The sequence below is a fragment of the Melanostigma gelatinosum genome, assembly GCF_949748355.1.
Source record: "Melanostigma gelatinosum genome assembly, chromosome: 7".
Lineage (NCBI taxonomy): Eukaryota > Metazoa > Chordata > Actinopteri > Perciformes > Zoarcidae > Melanostigma > Melanostigma gelatinosum.
The window spans coordinates 4,107,930-4,126,508 of NC_136640.1; the positions used below are offsets into that span (position 1 = coordinate 4,107,930).

General features: G+C 45.6%; 1 protein-coding gene across 1 annotated transcript in view; it reads right to left on the bottom strand.

Annotated features, from left to right (window-relative positions):
- Positions 1–18,579, bottom strand: part of LOC306779314 (calsyntenin-2-like) — a gene marked incomplete at its 5' end in the record, with an annotated part of 199,082 nt that overhangs the window by 173,093 nt on the left and 7,410 nt on the right. The gene's annotated exons all lie outside the window — the stretch shown is intronic.

Genomic DNA, 18,579 nt, shown 5'->3' on the forward strand with positions numbered 1-18,579 from the left:
AAGCTTCTTTTTGTGTGAAACATAGTGTAACACAATAAAAGTCCGTCTGAAAGACTGACGGCAGGAGCCGCGAACACTCAGGGGTGACAGGATGACTTTGTACTTAACAGTTGTGAGCATTCTAACACCAGAATGTCGAGGTCAGGGGAGTGGGTGTGAGGTAAGTGAATCCGATGCGCGGGAGACTGCCGGCCAATTACAGACCTACACTTGACCCTTTGCTATTAATGCCTTGCTAATGTTAGCGCCACAGGTTTGTGCGTAGAAACCGAATGTTTCAGAATCGTATATCTCCTTCCAACCTCTCCAGGTAACGAGTATCGCTGTAACGTTGAACCGTAATCACTCACAAATCTGTTCATCAGTTTAAAAAAAGTTTCTCTCAACACAGAGGTTACTGTTACACAGATATTGCAGGAATACTAATAAGAACATCCAAAAAATGTATAGGGTGAATGAAAGTAAGAGTTAAATGTTGTTCTACAAACTCAATGTGGTTTCACGTCCCTTTGTGAGTTGAAGTTATGCTTTAGCAGACGCATTTCCACAGTTAGCAGCACATAGCAGCTGAACTTGGTAGCTGGGACCCATTCACTTCCAGGACACTGATTGCTCCTCCTGCTCCTCCTCCTCCTCCTCCTCCTGCTCCTGCTCCTCCTCCTCCTCCTCCTCCTCCTCCTCCTCCTCCCTGCGTCCAGTGTCAGGAGAGCGCTCTCACCGCTCTGCGAGGGGCGATGCTCTAAATAAGCACACAAGAAAGTGCTCTGACTGTTTGAACGCTGCAGTTCGGGGCCACCGTGCGCTTTGAGCTCCCAAGAATGCCGGTTTTATGCTCAGATAAGACGTTCGGTATTGTTGTTACTGCACCTTGCTGACTAACCGTCATGACAAAGAAAAAACTGACTTCTTTTCATGAGTTGAGGTAAGAGAAGCTGCCGGGTTACTCACTGAAACCGTTTCCGGTTTCTTTGGAAACAAACACAAGCAGAAGTGGGTTAACATGAGCAGCGACCTCCACCCCGTCACTGAATACACCAAGACGAGGGAGCCACCTACATACAAACTCTACAAACAACAAATGGAAAAATTATTTCAAAAAAAAAAAAAGAATACGCAGACTTGTGCTCTATCAACGTGGTCTTCAGAAGTGGTGGCCCTCATTGTCAGTCACTCAGAGTTGTAAGGACAAACAGGACCGAGGGCAATTACAGCCAACTCAGGATCAAACACTCCCAAAAATGAGGCAAAGTTTCATCTCTTTAAAGTGCCCGTCGATCGCAATCTTAATTAAAAAGCCTCCCTCTCTCTTTGCCTGTCTGAGCCCGTGTGTATACATGTCTCTCCCTCTCCTCGTCCGTGGCGACGGCTGCAGTTGAGGACAAGCCGGAGTGATTGATGGCTGAGATACTGGGAAATTAACTGCTGATAAAAGCTCTGGGCAAGAAAGGTTGTGTGCGTGTGTGTGTGTGTGTGTGTCAGCAGCTCAGACAGCACGAAGGCAACGACACAAGCCAGGCATTGTCTGTGGCACCGCAGATTCACACCTCTCGCAATGAAGCGTTCACACATTCTGACACACTTCCGGCTCCTTCTGTCTCCATGACTGACAGGGGGATAACATCACAGAGTCTGATGTAATTACACACACACACACACACACACACACGGGCCATCATCAAGACCACGTGAAACAAGTCCACACGCTCACATTCCAAACTTCCACCAGCTTTGTGCTCGTCTTGCAGAAAGCACAGACAGACAGGATTCCTCATCAAATAACAGAGACACGATCGGTTCGTCCTCTGAGCTGAAGCGTCACTCAGGAGTCACTCAGGCTTTGGTGCTCATAAGAATCACAGATATGCGAGGGAGAAAGCTGAGCTTACTTTTGATCCAGGCCACAGTTGCATGTATTTAAACAGCAATGAAGCCCCGCGGAGGTTATTGCCTCGACCTGGCGGAGCAGCCGGAGACTGTACTCCAGGGAATCAAGTTTTAATATGACTTGGAATCTCGCTGTTTTCTTGTCTGTTTGAGGACACATTAGCTGGAAGACACGTTTAACACCCTTCAAACATGTGCCTCTGCATTTCCATCTTCTCTATTTGGACTGCCAGAATCCCATTTGTGCCGAATTGACTGTGAGTGCTTTGGCTAAGGCTGCTTCGCACAGATGAGAGGGAGAGCAAAGAAAGAGACGGATAATGAAAAAGAAGAAGAAATCTGAGCCGAAATGTGTGGGCATCACTGGCAGAAATTATTTACATCCCACTTTTCTGGCACCTCTTTAACTGCAAATAGGTTGCAGGGATCTTTTGTTCGGGAGGTGGTGGGTGGCTCCGGCAAAAGCAAGCATTAGCACAACTTTGGCTGCTGGCTCACAAACAGCCATGAGCCTCCAAAAAACAAACAGGCAATATACAACCTGTGCCTTCCTCGATTGGAGACGGGGAGCCCATCGAGAGACGGGGAAATGAGCGAGAGTGATGTAATGGAGAGAAAATTAGAGAAGGAGTGAGAGATAACAAGGTGTTTATGGAAGACGCCTCTCTGCTATGTCCCCCCCAGCTCGCATTAGGGTAAACAGAGCGCTGAGCTGAAAGCAGCGAGCCGGGAAATGCTCGGCTGATAATGGCCGTGATGGGAGACGATGATAGCAATCACAGTAACCACAATAATCACCGGCAATTCTCCGCGGACTTTTGAAAACATCTCGGTGGCGTGCGTGTGCGCTGAGGTGTGTGTGTGTGTGTGTGTTTTTGTACGCCTGTGTCCAGTTCCGGTGCCTGTAATGGACCCGAGAGAAGCATTGTGGCAGTAATGGCGCATCATTGACCTCCCAGGTGGAATAACAGTGGAACCGTAGATGATAACCTGCATGTGGCAGACGAGTCAGCAATACTGCAGGAGAGGACAGCCACCGAAAAACCTATGGCCTCTACTTACTGCAAATTGGGGGAAATATGGGATATATGTATACATATATCCCATATTTCCCCCAAACCAGCTGTGAGCCACTGTTTTGAATCATTTAAAGCCAAGATATCAAATTGAACTAGAGACCATCTTGCAATGGAATCGAACCGTGATGGGCCAATGGTCCCTCCCCCACTTCCTTCCCCTTTGGTGTGCCTGCTCCCACCCATCTACAAATTTGGCAAACAGATTCGTTGCAACAAAAAACGTTTTTACCTAAAATGAAAAATAGTTGTTATATTTTGATAACTAGAATTGCTACTGCTTTACCAATTCTACATCCATGTCAAAATGTCATCATTCTATCGTTTTATCCCAATTAACATGCGTGTGAAATTGTCATAAGCATATGAATTCTTGAAGTTCATCCACGAGTCCAGGTGGACATTTGTGCCAAATTTGAAGAAATTCTCTCAACAACCCAAAAACATGATGCAAATGTTTGGTTGGTTGGGTAATTTAAGCCCAGGCCCAGTGATTTAAGTCCCCCGTTTGTCCTGGCCCATTTGAGTCCACAAAGAGTTCATAAACAACAATGTATTGATGTGTGGTCTTTATATGCATAAGTCTCCCGCTAGCAGCAGCATTATGCAGCTGGAAGTTGATCCTCTGGGAGCAATATGCTTCAAACGGCTTAACGTACGTGATATAGGTCGGAGCTCGTGTCATTTCCTCTTTGTGACTCTTTGCCGACTATCCCACGAAGCAAAAATTAAAAAAAAAAAAGCCATAAGATGATAAAAAAACATTTCTCCTCCAATGAAGCTAATGCTGCCCTTTGAAGTGTTTTTACTGCATTGCATCGATCTGAGTCCCATTCACAACACCCTTCACTGTTGTTCGGCGGCAGGCTGTAGTGACGTCTACATTAAAAGAGCAATTGGGCACATTTTTCCACGTTCCCGTGCTTAACGGCCTCGTCCGTCTTCTGCTCTTTTCTAATGACCCGCCAGCCGTCAGTCATCAAACAATTACCGCTCAGGCAGGGGAGTATTAGCACGCGCGGCTAGTTGCTTCCAGAGCGATGATGCGGAGGACGTGTTTGATCTGATAAGACATTGGGCAGGCGTGTCCCTCGGCCTCCACCGACCGAGTGTCGCCCGGCCCGGCACATAAGCCCTCATCTGTCCCGCGAGGACATAAACGATGCCCACCCCCTCGTCTCCTCAGCCGCGGTGAAAAGACGAGGAGCGAGACAGAACGCTCAACGGACACCCGCGACGAAGGGAAGGGTCAAAGTCACAGCTCTGACACCGAGAGAGGTTTTATCGCAGCAGTCAGGGCTCGGATCCCTCCGATTGATCTCCTGTGGCCACAGGTAATGACTGGTGGAAGGTAAAGAGAAGTTAAGCAGCTGTAGAAGTGGCTGCTCGGGGCTGGTACCTGCTCCGCACTGGGGGGATTTTGAGGTATATTTTAGGACATTTAATTCGTACAGATAAGGCCTCTCGGAGTGTTCAAGGTGGGCGGTGTGCTCGGTCTTGTGATTCAGGTGGAAATGGATCTCACTCCAAGGACGGATTTAAATGTCATGTTGTAACACGGACCGTTTCAAGAAAGAACAACCACACCGCCGTACAGCAAAGCACCTTTGACGACGCAGCACTCACCTGAAAGCCTTTACAAAGTGGCACACTGCTCACTTAATTAAATACAGACATTTATTCGGATTCCGAGGCCATCAGACAAACCAGCAGGTGACAAGATGACGATATCTTTTATTCACGCTGCCACTTCTCACCACTGAACCCTGAGGAAATGCGGAATCCAGGTAATTAATAAAGCAGAGTTGTAAACATGTCAAGTGCAGTCATGTGGGAATACAAATCACCCTTTTTAAAAAAGCGACGCCGTTTGTGATGCATGCAAAACATGAAGCACAACTAGCGTATACATGAACCCCCGTACTTAGAAATGTTATCAATAAGACCTTTAGCACGGCTTAGCTAGCGTAGCTAACGTTAGTGGGCTGAGACACGGTGTAGGGGCTGCGATGGTCTCACACAATAAATGAACTCAATCAACTAACGAGGAGTTATTGTCATATATAACGTTAGGAAGGCTACAATGGAGCAATGAATAAGGGAATATAACGCTCACATACACATCGTCTTATACACAGAGACATGCTGTAAATCTCTAGCAGTGAATGCATCCTTTCAGTGCTGTCTGAGGACGAATGGACCCGGGAACCCTTTTAGTTTTGTTCTGTTAACCATCTCCTGCATCATATTTGGATTATTTATACCCTGCTTTCCATTACAGAAAGCATCTGCTTGCTCTCACACACACCCGCCACTCCGGCACTCCCTGGTCTTTGTTTGAAATGCTAAACATCTTCTGCGACCGTGCATTTTGCACAGGGAGCTCGGCCCATGTCTTTCATGAGCGCTTTGTCGCAACAGCATCTAACTCTGTTCACTGTCTCTCTCCGTCGCTGCGACCGGCCAACGGAAGCGAAGCGCTCGGCTGCCGCGAGGCCAAAGAAAATGTCGTTAGCGACCCTTTTTGAAATGCATTCGCAGAGGAAAGGATGCTACAAGTCAGTGGAGCCGGCAGCGGTAATGGCCACATATTAAAGAGTTGTCATTTGGGGTGGCGTACTCCATTTTGGATTCTGTGTAATGATGCTTGTCACTATAATACACTCTGTAAATATTGCCCCGGTCCAGATGCTGAGTTTTAGCCTGGCTGACTGCTGCTGGCTCTCCTCCCCTGTAGCCTACTCAACAGAGTTATGGGTAGTGTACTTTTGTTTGTCAGATTGCAGTGCGAGCGAGGGCTTTGAATTCAGATAGCATTGTCAGGATCTCAGCGAAGTTTCTCCTCGACTTTGCTCATTTGTGCAGCGGGCCGGCATTACCAGGCTCCTCCTGAAACAGACACCGCAGTGGGAGATGCCACATCCCATAAGGAACAGCAGGCTGTCGGCCAAAAGCGGCGCACAACAAGGCAGAGCGCCTCAAAAACGCACAATAAACGCACGCAACATTTCTTTAAAAGCTCAGCAAAACAACGGGCGGCCGTCTCACTCTGAGCAGCTGCCGACACCCATTGTGGAGCGCGTCCCAGGAGTCAGCGGGAGAAAGCAGGAAGAGGAAAGACTAGGAGTGGGACGGAGTGGCGGCGCTGTTCTGGGATGTTTTTTTGTTGTGGCGACACTTTTTAGAGAGCTTCCTTTCATCCACTGATGCTGATCCGGCCTTTTTTTTAAAGCAGTGAAACAATAAAACCTTTCCATCATGGGGAGGAGGCAGAAATCCCATCATAATTACGGCTGGTCCACATGGGAATAGTCTCGCACTCAGCGCTTAGTCTTACTCTGTAGGCCCCAATTACTGTCGAGCACATATCGCATTTCCTTAATTCTCTAACCAGGACTTTTTCCTTCCATTTTACATTTATTCCATTACAAAAGGGGCGCTGATGTCTTTGTCGGTTGATTTGGGGAGAGGGAGGAGAACCGCACGGTTTCACATTAACGCTCGCAGCCGGCTGAATGAGCCTCGTGGTCGTTTGCTTCAGCACATTTCTGCTGTTTTGTCCCTCCCGAGAGATGACTGAGAGCGAGGACGAGCGCCTTGTTTAACTGTATTTGATGAGTCCACTCGCTTAGCGACCTGCCATGGTGCAAGGACAATACGCCGATTCGTCACTCTTTAGATTACGTTTTTTCTATAGATGCACAAAGTAATAGACTGCTGTCAGGTTTCTTGCTGATGTCCTCATAGAAACTTTCATTTCATGGTGAATATCTTGAGCTGAACTTTAATCCACCTTTGGAGAGAGTATAAACGCAGCACAAAGTCCCCTTTGACTCATCTCAATGCAGATGTTTCCCTGCACCGACAGTTATTTTGTTGTTAATGAAAGCTTGCTGATAATGTTCCAACGATGTCAAAGCGTGCTGAGGGTGTGCTGTAAGGGCCCGCTGCTGTGTGCGTGGAGGGGGAAGGGAAGGCCGGCGATTGTGTTATCAGTGTCAGCGTCGGCCTAAACCCAAACGTGTGTTCCCACCAGTTTATGTCGCACCGCCACTGATGTGCATTATTAAAAATGACAAGGGCCTCGTTGGTTCAATTTATGACGTATCAGTGTTGAGGCGCTCGCAAACACAATCAGACACACATCAGCGCGGCGTCTGCACATAAACACACAAAATACCACTGGGGGGAAAAAAGACACGGCGGATCCGATTAATCTTTCCCATGTTAATCAAGAGCCATAAAACTTTAACCAACATCTGTACAGCCTTCGTAAAAACAGCGCCATGGCAAATTTCTTTTCCTGTCGCTGATGGCAGGAGACAGATGACATCATTACAGTCCCTCCGACTCACAGTAGCCTGATTTCCATTTGACTTTGAAGGCTGCATTAGCCGCAAATGGGCGAGAGAGCCAAGAAAGAGCTAGTACATATATATATATATATATATATATATATATATATATATATATATATATCTGTATATATAATAGGCTACAGTTAGTTACATGAAAGAAACTGTGAAGAGCACATTCTCTGCTGATGTGTCCCTCCTATACTGCACAGACTCCACCACTCTCCCTTTGTGCCATAGATACACAACATCCCCATATTTCACTACTGTTCCATTGCCGTCTTGTGTGCATATCCTCTGGCGATGTTAGTCAAGCTCTGAATAGCATTTGTACCTTCCCTCTCATGCACCCTGAGCTACACGGTAGACCCTTGCACAGACCCTTTAACAACAATGATGACGTACATTGCAGTTTGGCAACCGAAATACTGCGAAAGCTTGTCATTAACCACCAAAGGTCGCGAGTGCAACCTAAAAAACCGGCGCTCCAGATCCGCGTGTTACTAGTGAGGTGGTGGAGGTGATTAGTGGTGAATGCTGCAACGTATCCTCATACAACGGTTCCTTGTTTGGGTGATAATAACCAGCGCAAGTACGCAAGTTACCTGACAAAAACACCAACACTAACTCATTTCACATTGGAAACGAACAGCGGCCTCCTGGGCTGATACCTATGAATTATGGCTTGTTATTTTTCATAGGTGTTGCTACCAATGCGCGATGAGTAAAGTGAGACATTCACACCGACATGCTTTCTGCTTGGCAGCGCAGTTATGGTTGCATTTCACCGTCTGAAGGTGCTTTGAAATTTGTTTATTTTTGTCTTATTTTTGTAGGTTTAGCGGCCGCAAGAGCAGAGCAAACCTTTTCGTGAATTCCCCCCTTGAAGGTGGCACGTGTGCAAAAAAGCTGCAACAAAGCTGGTGATGTATGAGGTCACACAATTCTCATGGTCAAACATCATCATCTCTCAAAGCCCTTTTCTACAATAACAACTCATCCAGCTGATTCCCTCTTGCCACACCTAATGCTTAATCTCACTATCTTTCCTCACTTCCCGTCTCTCTCGATCTCTGTTGAACTCACTATCTCTCTCTCATCACCCCTCTTCTTCATCCTGTCATCAGCGGCGAGCCAAGGTCAGAGGTTTTTATTTTTAGTCCTCCAACAAACACAACAGCTTGTCCTGTCCGACATTGAGAGACGCTGAGCGTGAGCGTCCGTCCCCGGGGGCCCTGCAGCATTTAAAGCGAGAGCGCGGCTGCCGCTCCCCAGACACCATCACAATCCCCATCACGTCACTGCTGCCACGGCCACGGCGATACAAACAACACAGCAGTGACCTAGCAGCGCATTGCCATTTAAAAAACAAGCAGCGGCTTCACCGGGCCAGGAAAATATTCCCACTGCGCCACACTTGGCGGTTAGACCGAACATTTGCGGTGAAACGCCACATTAGGACGCATGAGCCGGTGATGGAGAGGTACACTGTTACGAGAAGGCACTAGATTTAGCTGTGATTCTTCAGTGAATGAAAGTGCCTTCAGACGGGGTTCATCCCGGGTATAACGATTCATTATCCTGGAAATAATATCAGAGATCATCATGAGCGGCATTAGTTTGCATGGTAACTGTGAGAGGGGAACATTGAGCCGTTTCTCTATGCTGCTTAATGTCGTGTCATTAAATCAATCAAACAGGCGGAGGTGTGCTACTCCTGCAATAGGAGCGCACTACACTGATTAATGAGCTCAGCTCACCCAAAACTCCTTCAGGTGGACGTTTGCTCTCTCCTTTAAACCAGCGGTTCCTAACAGGTGAGGTGGATTCTAAAGCTGTCAGTAGGATTCAACATATAAGTGCTTGTCGGATGGTTGAACGGTGTTTGAAATCCTCCTTCCTTCACACCTTTCCAATGCCGGAATTGGGAGTGCTGCTTTTACATATTCAGTAACCACTTCTGGAACCGACAATGATTTTACGCAGCAATTAGCGAAGCGGTGGAAATGCAATTCCTCTATCTCTTTTGTTCATTTTTAACACACACAATTGTTTCCCCCTCGTGTTTACAACCAACTGCAACACTACGGATGCCTTCGAGGAAAGACATCACGTTGAAGTCATCCTTATAGTCACGTTTCCGTCCAAATTTATCGCACGATTTCAGAAAATTGTCAAAGAAAATGTCATTTATCAGCTATTGTAATGCAAATATTGGGGTCATTGAGATAAACAGCTGGTGGAGCTTCTTCTTTAATGCGCAGATGATGATGGCTTTTGCCTTCAGAAGCAGTCGGAGAGCAAATCAGACAAACATTTTGAGCTGACAGCTCCAGTGGTTTTTACCGTTGCATAGTAAGCGCTGCGACATGAAGTATCTTTACAAGTAGCCTAACTGTTACATGCAGCAAAGTACTGGCCTGGCTCGAGCTTTTACTCTTTATTCTTTTCAGCAAAGCAAATGTTTGTTTGTCTTTCCCTCTTCCTTGTTCCTCAAATTGGTGTATATCGAACAGCACTGGTCAGGAGGGAAATAATCTTAAAAAAAACATGTTCATTGCTGTAAAGAGCCTTAGCAGTAATGGAGTTGGTGGAAATGTATGTCCAAGTAAACATGGAATTTTCCCCCCATAGGGGATTTCATCCATATTGCTCTCGTCGAGGGATTATTTTGTCTCTTAGCCCAACCCATGAGCCGGGAGCTGAGAAAATCCCTCATATTCCGCACAATCTGCTGCAACTCAGCCTTACTCCAACTGCAAATAATACCTCCATCAACGGCTGAATCGGACAACTTAGACGAGCAGCCAATAGCCAGTCGTCTGGGCCTGGAGCCAGACGCTCTTAACAACACTTCTCTCCTTCTTCTGCCGTCCTTCACAACTGAAAAAAAGACTCGACAAATGAATGTAACAATATTCCCAAGACTGATCCATTTGCCTCCATTAATAGATTGTCAAGAGGAGCAGGAGGGGGTTGGAAAAGCTCCCAATTCACAAGTGTTTGTCACTTTGGACGAGCAGTCAGACAGCGACAGAGAGGTTTATGAATATTCATGAGCCTTTATATTTCCTTCATGGCACAGCAACAGAGCAGCTCTATTTTTTTGCATTTGTCACATTACAAAAGGTGTTTTACTGAAGACAGAAGTGGCACTCCCCCTCTGCACGTCCTTAACAAGTACACGACTAAAATTTGAATATATTGGCAACATCTATCATATCCACAACAAAGGCTCAATTGTTTTCACCTACAAAGCAAAAGACCTGGTTTCGGTAAGCTCCTCATTTTTTCCGAGTGAGGGCGTGAGGGAGGCTGGTAACCACTTAAGCCTCATCCCAGATGTTAAGCTAGAGAGGGACACAAGAGTGAGCTGCTGAAAGATTAATAAATGCTGCTGAAAAGCAGGAGAGAAAATGCTTTTAGAGGTGCTCGCCCCGATGGGGATGGAAAGGCATTGATTTTTCTGTTGGAGCCATCACTGTCATTTGGGAAGATGGTCCTCTCTCGTCTCCCGGCAGCGTTTTATGAACTGTATTTGTTCATTGAGACCTTGGATTCTCTGCCACTTTGGCCATGACATTGGGAGAGGAGTGGAAACGGTAAAAAAAAAAAAAAGACAAAGATCATGACCCATGTTGTTAAAGTGGGAGAATGTAATAACTGTAATCCTCCGAATAAAGAGTTTCTGTCCCGTGGTAAACAATAAAGCGCTGCGCTTCCAGGCGGGGAGTGAGAAACCAGGCAGCTGAGTGGGACAGAACAGAGGTAGACGGAGACAGAGAAAGATCAGAGGAGAGGAAAGGAAATTCTCCCATGCAGACGTGTTACACTGCGTGCGTTCGCATATCTGGGTGCCAGACATTATAAGTGTGATTATTCCTTCATTCCCTTTGCTGCATGACACTGTACGAGCCAATTGCTTTCACATCAAACAGCATCGGCTTTCGACGGTGTCACAGAGCGAAGGTTTTTAATCCTCCTCCCGTTGCCTCGGCGTCGACGACGCTACCTCCGTATTTCATCATGCAGCTTCAGAGACCCGAGAGGCAGAAAAAACAAGTTTGAATGTAAGAAGAGCAAACAAAGCCGGGTTGTTACTGAAGGCTCAGTTGCAGCAGCTACGGCAGGAGTGGCATGGCGCAGTTGAAAAACAAAAAGGTAATCCAACTGCCCTCCCGTCGGGAATGGAATCCTTGCTCTCCGAATTGCACCAAACAGAAGAAAACAAGCATGCCCTACTTCCAAATCCATCAGTATTGCATGTGACAAGCGGATTTTAACACTTTCTGTTTGTTCTTCGCCTTCAACATGAATTGCAGTTGCCCCTATTCAAAGTGATGATTTGCAAGATCCTGGGGCCTCGTTATAGACTGTGCGTATGCACAATATTTGCACTTAAACTATGCATGCACTCGGATTTCTATGCAAAAAAAGTTGATTAATCAGTTCCTCTTGTTCTTGTTGAGGATGCCCCCACATTCAGAACCATTCCTGATCGGGTGAGGCGTCAGTGACGTCAGTGTCCTGACGTCACTGTCTGTGATGTTTTTTCATGTCAATCTCTTTCTGGAACTCAACATTAAGGCCCTTTTGAAAGGGATGTGGTTGACCATATATGTCATGCTGGAGGTGTTTCTGTGTGGGAACCCACTTGTACGTCCACAAAAAGATGGATGCAGAGCAAGTGAGATGTGGTGTTGTTCATCGTGTAAAGGGGACGAGTACCAAACACAAACTTTCTCAGTGGCATTTCAATTCAAAACTAGTTCTACGCATGATTTGATGAAGAGGCCCGAGGGGTTTTTCTGCATAAGTCTGTTGACAGCTAAAAATGATAAATGTCAAGAGAAGCAGAGGGGGAAGGAAGAGTTCTTCTGTTTATTCAAAACAGGCCATTAATTCAAAACGTTTATTTATGTGAAAATGCATCAGATAGCATCTTTAAATGTGATTCAACAAAATCTCCGTCCAATTTGCTGAACGTCTTTCCAACCCGCGCTCTCGCTCTTTCATCTGGCCTCGGAGCGCTCTTCCTATTTCAATTTCGACCCGTCAGTCAGTCGCTCACCTATTGTCTGTCGTTTCCTCTCCGGCCCTCTGGCAACAGTCCGTCGCAGATTTCATATCATATTTTTTCCCGTTCTCCAGCATCTGCATATAAACCCCGAGCCCCTCCCGCCTGCACCTCCCAAAGTGCTGGAAATGGAGAGAAAGCGACAAAAGGTGTGATTACGATGTCTATTCATAACCTCCGCTCCCCCCCCCCAGGAGACTGCACGGATGAAAGCATCAACGCCACTGGAAAATGACCCACCCGGCCGGGACAAGTCATTTGCTACTCGATGGAGCAAAACAACAGAAACACTCAGACAACCGGCATACACACAGAGCGAGGGGTACTAACCGGAGGTAAAGGGAAGAGAAAAGAAGTAAGGAGTGAAAATTGATGGGGGCAACTCAGAGGTGGAGGAGTGCAGCAGGAGATGCGATGTGTCTATATGCAAGTGTGTGTGAATGTGTGTGTGTTTGCACCTCTCTACAGGTGTTTACACACTGAAGCTGTCCGCACCTGCGTTAGGCTTTAGGCAGCAGGGGAGAACTGTCACTATTCAAACAGATGGAGGCAGACTCACCAGGACTGAGAATAGCAAGGCTGTGTGTCTCACACACACACACACACACACGCACACAAACATGCATTTAATATGTTCTTGAGCATCAGGTGGCCAACACTCGAGTGCTCGAAAATACCACCTGGGAAATGTCACATGGCTATATATAATCTATTTGTTTGGAGACAAACACACAGCATAGCATAAAAGTAGAGGACTCATTGATATTTAAATGGGAACACGTGTGTGTGTGTGTGTGTGTGTGCGAGAGAGAGAGAGAGAGAGAGAGAGAGAAGGCAGCAGCTGGGTGTATTCCAGGAGCATTAAAGTGTGATTTTGAGATGTAGTGAAGGATTAGAAAGTAGATGTTTCTTTGCATTCATGAGGCAGAGATAGATCGTTTCATATCTTCTCGATATATTTGACCATGACTCATGAGAAACTGAGAAAAAAACAATGTGATAGAGGTAATAAATTATTGTTCGTCATTTGATCCTGTGACCGGTGACTCGCGACAACCTTCACATACAGTTCAGGGATCACTGGAGGAGTAACAGTGGCCAAACAGATCCCGTCCCTACTTGTCATATTTTGCCTGTCGGGCAGCATTTTGTGTAGTAACTCTACGCAGAAGATTTGAGCGTGGTTACCGCTCAGAAACGGTCACTTTAACGTCTTAAAACGTGGTTAACGATGTGAAACGGTCACTTTAACGTCTTAAAGCGTGGTTAACGATAAGAAACGGTCACTTTAACGTCTTAAAACGTGGTTAGCGGTGTGAAACGGTTACTTCAACGTCCTAAAACTTGGTTAACGATAAGAAACGGTCACTTTAACGTATTAAAACGTGGTTAACGATGTGAAACGGTCACTTTAACGTCTTAAAACGTGGTTAACGATGTGAAACGGTCACTTTAACGTCTTAAAACGTGGTTAACGATGTGAAACGGTCACTTCAACGTCCTAAAACGTGGTTAACGATAATAAACGGTCACTTTAACGTCTTAAAACGTGGTTAACGATGTGAAACGGTCACTTTAACGTCTTAAAACGTGGTTAACGATGTGAAATGGTTACTTTAACGTATTAAAACGTGGTTAACGATGTGAAACGGTCACTTTAACGTCTTAAAACGTGGTTAACGATGTGAAACTGTCACTTCAACGTCCTAAAACGTGGTTAACGATAATAAACGGTCACTTTAACGTATTAAAACGTGGTTAACGATGTGAAACGGTCACTTTAACGTCTTAAAACGTGGTTAACGATGTGAAACGGTCAATTTAACGTCTTAAAACGTGGTTAACGATGTGAAACGGTCACTTCAACGTCCTAAAACTTGGTTAACGATAAGAAACGGTAACTTTAACGTCTTAAAACGTGGTTAACGGTGTGAAACGGTCACTTTAACGTCTTAAAACGTGGTTAACGATGTGAAACGGTTACTTCAACGTCCTAAAACTTGGTTAACGATAAGAAACGGTCACTTTAACGTATTAAAACATGGTTAACGGTGTGAAACGGTTACTTCAACGTCCTAAAACTTGGTTAACGATAAGAAACGGTCACTTTAACGTATTAAAACGTGGTTAACAGTGTGAAACGGTCACTTTAACGTATTAAAACGTGGTTAACGATGTGAAACGGTCACTTTAACGACTTAAAACTTGGTGTATAACTGAACGCCGATGGGTTTACAATTTAGGATTTAGCTGAGCGCCGTGCGTGTCTCATACGAACGCTACAGGCTGCCGTGTGCGTCGGTATTTGACGTCCTGAGAGTGACACCAGGCTGCAGTGGCAGATTTTGTTGTTGCACTTTTGGTTTTGTGGATTTGTATTTTTCAAGGTTTGTCGTAGGCCCAAAAGCGTAATACTTTAGTATTCAACAATATTTTCAGCTGATAGCGTCCTTGCAACGTGTTAGAAAATAATGAATTTCTTTGCCCTTGATAAATAAAAGCAGAAAAACACCAAGCTCTCATCTAAGTATATGTGCAGAGGAACAGAGGTGAAAATCAAGTCTCAAGTGTTTGCCAGCACAGCCTTGTCATATTATTCTAAAGTAATCTCTGTGTCATAATTTTTGCTCCTCTAAGTTAAGACATTTTTCATGAGCTCATGCTCCCCGTCGCTTGCAACGGCTGTTGAAACACGGCCCCATTTCTCTCTGTGGTTACTTCCCCTTTGTCTTTACTCAAGAGGGCAAACACATGTTGGAGGGGATTGCGTCTCATCAGCCTTTCACTCTTGCCACCATCTGTCGCTGTGAGAAGCTTTGAAAGCTTTCGCACTGGTTCAACGCCGCTTGTTTCATTCTACAAAGTCGTCTCATGTTAAAGCCAGAGCCTGAGGCTGATATACCCGATATTGATACCTGAGAATAATGATGAAGTAAAAACCCAAAAGCATCCACACATAAGCACATGCTGTAAAACGGGGATGATGGCTGAAAGCATCTTTCACACAGGACGCGGTTCGCACTGCCGCTGGGTTCACGTTCACGGCGTCGTGGCTCCGCCATTAGAGATATAATGGTTCCAGAGCGCAGTGGAGCCACTGTAGCCTTCTGTAGACCTTCAAGTAAACAGTTGAACACTATAGCTGAAAATAATTCATCTCACCACAAGGTCTATTTAGCAGCTGGTCTGGAGCTTTCACACAATTTTAAACCGTTTTCTTCAATGGGCCAAATATGAGACGATTGGCCCCTGTGCACAGACAGGGCCTGCATGGGTACAGCCTTTTCTGTTGTTGTTTTCTGTCTATTTGAGGTAATTCTGTTCAGTTTTGTAGTTGTAATGTATCCCTTTTTGGCCTCTTTGTGGTCATTTTGAGTCTCTTTGTCGTTGCTTTTGTCTCTTTGAGGTCATTTCGAGTCTTTAGAGGTACATCTTGTTGGTAGGCAATGGGGGCCCGTGATGCTTACAGCTTCAGGTACTGTGCCCGGTAGGATTCAGTCATCCATCCAATGTTTGCTCCCATCTGTCAACGTTTGTTTCTTTAAAGCATAACTATTATAATTATATCATTTTGACGACCTGCCAAAAGTGAAAACAGACCGGATGGCACACAGTATTAAATGCAGCATACCAGTGGACCTATTTCTTTGCAGTGTAATGTTAAAAATGCAACATGTAACAGAAGTGAACTTTTGGTTTGTGATGCAGCAGAAGCAAAATAAATAAATAAAAGTCCCATAACCCCAACACAACATGAGAACCAAAAAGTAAGAGACAGGAGTGGTGAGTGAGCCGGGGGTGAATTCATGATTTAATAATGATGTGCTGGTTTAAAAAAAAGAGTGGCCTTCACACACACACGTACACACAAACACACACACGGGCGACCATGTTAACACACATTGTCTCTAAGTGACAAGATATCCAAAGAGAGGTCAAGGGAGAGTGAAGGAGACAGAAAGTGCTTGAGAGAGAGTGTGTTTGTGTGTCACCTGCCAACCATTGTTGAGTGTGAAAGGAACGAACAAGCACCTTAATTATTCACCACCCTATTATTAGCTTCTAGCCCGCGCAGCCTGAACAAGTACGAGTGTGCATGCATGTGAGGAGGGGGAATAAACCATGATTCAAATCAGTGTTTTCTGCATACTTGCAAAACGTTTCATTTTTTTACATGCATGAGTTTACATGCAGCCATGTATTTACATGTGTGACAGAGAAATGCATTCGGCGTATACGTGTAGTATGTGTGTGTATGTACAGTACATGGCAGGATGGTTATGTTATTGCTCGACTCTCACAGTCTCTGCAGAGTGCGTTTGGTCTAAGAATAATAAAGTCAACGTAAAGCTGCTCCGAGGGCAGAACGAAGTCAGATAAAAAAATATTAGTTTTTTAAATGTCCTTAACCCAATGCCTTTCCAAAAAGGAGACTCTCCATTGGGGTCCTGGGGCAAGGAGGCAGACACTAAAAGAGGAAGAGGAAGGGGAGAGACATATCCTGAGGGAAGGGGAGGACAGTGCGATAAGACCTGGCTAAGCCTCGCCGTCGGTAATTACCTCCACGCTAATGCTACGGCAGGAAATCCCAGCGGGAGCATGCAAAAAGATGAGAATGAAAGATTGAAAAAAAAACACAAAATAAAAGAGAGGAGTGATTGAATCTGTGATACTATTGGCTCCCAGATTAGACAAAGGCAAGACATGGAAAAGACATGTAAAATGGGAAGATTGAGGGAGATAGAACAGGGGATGAACAAGGGGGGGAGTGAGAGGATGTAAAGCGGTGGGAGAAGCAGGTACACGCTGACCCAGATCCTCCTCCTGGTAACACGGGGGGGGGGGCTGTTGCTGCAGGACCAGAGCAGAGGATGAACAGATACAGGACACAAAGAGGAGCTAAAGCAGCAGCTGCTGGGACAGCTGGTCTGAATCACAACAAAGATGTGGAGACATGCAGGTTTGAAAAACAATCACATTTTTGTTGTAACTTCTAGATCTCGTTGGTGCTCTCTGTACTCCCTCCTCTTTCTCTCTTTTTCTTCCTGGGGAGGGAGATGGGAGCACCTTGGTGATTTTTCCCAAAACACAGGGACAAATACACAGGGACAAATGAGGCCCTTAAAAAAAAAAAAACCCAGCAGAGAGTTCACATCCCTCAGGATTTGATCTAGACACAGGTAAACACGTACACACACACACACGTTTGGGAATGCAATTACTGGGACAGCACACAGGGAACTGGGGTGCATCTTTACGGAGGGGAGAGGAGGAGCTTGCAGTGTGTGTAGGAGTGTGTAGGTGTGTGTGTGTGTGTCAGTGGCCCAGTTACAGCATGAGTATAAAAATGCTGCATCTATGACAGGCCTTCTACACAAAGCTGGTCCCACCTGTTCATTTCCACCGCTCCACCTGTGCATGCGTGCGTGTCGGAGCAAACCGTCGCTACAAATCTCTGGGAATGAAGGACACTGCATCACATTGATATATAGTTTAAGTCTTGAGCCGTCGTCTTTCAGAAGTCAAAACACACGCCGTCCCCCGTCCCCCGTCCCCCCCACACAAAACAAAAACCACAAAGCAGCAGGATTCATGGGTCGATCTGCAGAGATTTCTACAGCAGGTTGAAAATATGGCCCAGCAGCCGGCAGGTGAGAATCGTTGGCCACAACTCAATACACTTCAGACTGATAGAGCAGGATTTATTTTAGATGCTTCGTGGTTCTTCGCTCAGTGGCCCTGATGAGAAACAGGGACACTCACAGAGCACACATTTTTATGTTCTCGATTAGTTCTTTGAGTTTAAAACGCCTGAGACATTATGACTGGAGTCGGCTAGCAGCGGCTAATGTAGCCTTTAGTCACAGTCAAGTCATAGTTTTTTTCCAAACTTGTATTTCTCAGCCCCAACTGACTCTGACACAAGTGACATCACTTCAGGCAATTCACCCAATTTTCTGAAGTCACGAAAGTCTCATCCACTCTAAATCAGTGAGAAGATAACAGACAAAACACCCAAATAAAGAAATCTCATAAGCAAAACTGCTCATCATTCAAAGTAAGAAATCGTGCAAACACGTTTTCTGGCCCTTTAAATGAATGAAAATATCCCAAAATACAGTTTACCATTAGCACAACGTCTAACTACGTACGAGCTAACCGTTAAACACTACCACTTATAGCGTCG